Genomic DNA, 2,777 nt, shown 5'->3' on the forward strand with positions numbered 1-2,777 from the left:
CAACAATGATATATAGAATGATTATAGTATTGATATAGTATTGATGAGAAGTGAGTGATAGTCATTACATAGAACTGGAGGAAAAAGCATACCATATCCTACATTATTTGATACATTACATCATGTTCATTGATGAATACACAAGATAAAAGTATTGTTACACTAGAAGTCATTATATTGTCTATTGTCTCACAAGTGGTCAAGTCAGTGAGATTGATATGACTAACAGGTTGTTGAAGAAGGACCTCTTTACAGGATTGACCCTTTACACTGCTAGATACACCACATGTATAATACACATAGGTAGATCTAATGATTAAAGTTGCTGCACTGCATGCATTAAATGGGCCATATGCATTATTTGACTATTAGTTATGTAAATTTTAATAAAAAATTTAAAATAGAAAGAATTGACAAAATAGAAAACAATAATGCTTATAATGATAAACCAATGAAAAGAAAGAAATAGAGGGGAAAAGGAAAAGAAGTAAATATATGTAAGTAATAGTAAAAAGGAAGATTAAGAAATAATATTATTATTAATAATAGAAAGAATAAATTATTGTTTAGGTAGACACTTTACTTCAGCAGTAACATTATTTCTTCCCAAATCCTGGAGTGCTTCTATCAGCTTTTCTGTTGTAACAGTACCAGTCTTTAACCAGTGAACTATCATGTCTTTACGGGATACATCTATTTAATGTATATTTAATTTATTTTAACTTGTGATCTTGAATTCCAAGATAATCCTAGTATGTGCCATTCATTGACTATCTGTTCAATAGCTTTTATATAACAGGAGCATGAGACTCATCTGTTAATAAATACACACATTATCTATTAATAATAATGCTAGATCTAACACATTCACTCACTCAAAACAGAACCTTCTGGTAAAAATTTGTCAATAGGAATAACTGCTGTAGCAATTGGATCTGTAAAAGATAATAAAAAATAAATTAATATAAGTAACAATACAAATAATCCACTGGTGTATACCAAAATATCTTACCTAATAGCCAGCAACTTAGTCTCTCATCAGTTAGTTCAATGGGTTGAAGATCAGTCTCAATACTGCAGGTGATCAATGGGGGTGTCTCTTGTATGAGATTTTGATAGGATGAGGATTCATCTCAGTTGCATGTCTTCTATGTTTCTGGTGACAATATGTCACAGCAGATATTTCCAGCATCTCCTCACTGTAAGCTAATGCAGCAGCACTGGCTATGATAGACCCTCTAGGATCACTGAACGAAAAATGGAGCAATCTTTATGTTTTCCCGTAAAGTAGATCTACACTTCAATAAATTTATGTTCATCAACAAAATTAATATGACATACCCAAATAGATCTTCAAAGTAAAGCTTGACAGCATGTCAATCAGAAATGCTTTGGAAAGAAAGGAGACTTAATGTCGATAAAAAAGTGATGCATCTCCTCTCGACTTAACAGAGAAACAATTGATGCTGGAAACAAACCCTAAAATGATAAACAAAGAGAAATAGACACACACACTGTCAGTGTACTACCTGTAGTACTAGTGTAATGAAGTGACTGGACATCATTGTTTATATTGTGTGTGTACTGTATATACTGTGAACCTAATGCGCATGCTCAGTATGCATGTGGTGATTCAATGAATGTATGGCTCTTTCTCTCTGTCTCTCCTTTCCTCTCGTTTCACTTGTTTGTTGTATTAATATGATCTTCATTACATTGGCGCAGTGGGTAGTTGACTGGGAGACTCTAGTTGCCCTAGAAAGTAGCACTGTTGGGAGAAAGCTACCTCTTGAAGTGCCAGGAGTTATACCTCGAAGGATGAAGGTAGAGGTCCCTGAACTGCCTGGTGGGTATACTCTGTCGCCCCGGTCTAATACCGAAGCCGGAACTATGTTGAATCTACTGATCTCAACGAGACTACACCGATTACTTGAGGACTCACTCTTACAGTTAATCTACCCCGCTATGGTCCTACGTACGTGCTATTTCAGTCGCCTACTTCACCATCTCTCAAATTATCATACTAAAGACTGGGACAGTCTTCTTCAAAAGAGGGGGCTGTGTAATGAAGTGACTGGACATCATTGTTTATATTGTGTGTGTACTGTATATACTGTGAACCTAATGCGCATGCTCAGTATGCATGTGGTGATTCAATGAATGTATGGCTCTTTCTCTCTGTCTCTCCTTTCCTCTCGTTTCACTTGTTTGTTGTATTAATATGATCTTCATTACACTAGTCTACAGTTGAATGAGATGACCAGTGGGTCACAGGTTTGAGTGAAGGCCTTCTTCTGTTTTTTGGTGATTCTTTCTGGTGGAAGAACAATTGGTAGGAAAGAACAAGTAGGACCAGTAAAGGAAATAATGGGAGAGACCAAGAGAAGGTGCTTCAGTAAGGAAAGTAGATTGGATTTTGAGAACAGATTAGCAATAAAAGTCATTCCAAGACTATCCAGTAGAGACTCATCAAAAACTCCATCTCTTTTTAGCTCCAGTTGAGTATTGGGAGCAAACTGACCCCATCAGGTAATAACTGCTGTATATCATCCACAAAATACACTGACAATATCAGAGAGACAGTCTACTAGAAACTGAGGATTAGTGAAGACAACATGATGGAAGATACTGGAGTAGTAGATTGTAGATGCAGAGAGTCAATGAATCAAGATACACTAACATTGGTCAGCAACTGATTGACTCGTTCCTAATTTGATACCAATAGTGTAACATGACTCAAGTGATATCTCAAACATCTGCCAACATATTGGTATTGG

General features: G+C 35.9%; 1 long non-coding RNA gene across 1 annotated transcript; it reads right to left on the bottom strand.

Moving 5' to 3' along the window:
- Positions 1-477: 477 nt before the first annotated feature.
- On the bottom strand, positions 478-1,363 carry LOC109585334 (uncharacterized). The gene is made up of 3 exons (XR_002186431.1): positions 1,013-1,363; positions 876-935; positions 478-814 (listed from the first exon to the last, which is right to left on the bottom strand). It is a non-coding gene; the product is annotated as an uncharacterized LOC109585334 (long non-coding RNA).
- Between the last annotated feature and the right edge of the window lie 1,414 nt (positions 1,364-2,777).

This window comes from Amphimedon queenslandica, unplaced genomic scaffold (assembly GCF_000090795.2).
Source record: "Amphimedon queenslandica unplaced genomic scaffold, v1.1 AMPQUscaffold_13083, whole genome shotgun sequence".
NCBI classification, from domain to species: Eukaryota; Metazoa; Porifera; class Demospongiae; order Haplosclerida; family Niphatidae; genus Amphimedon; species Amphimedon queenslandica.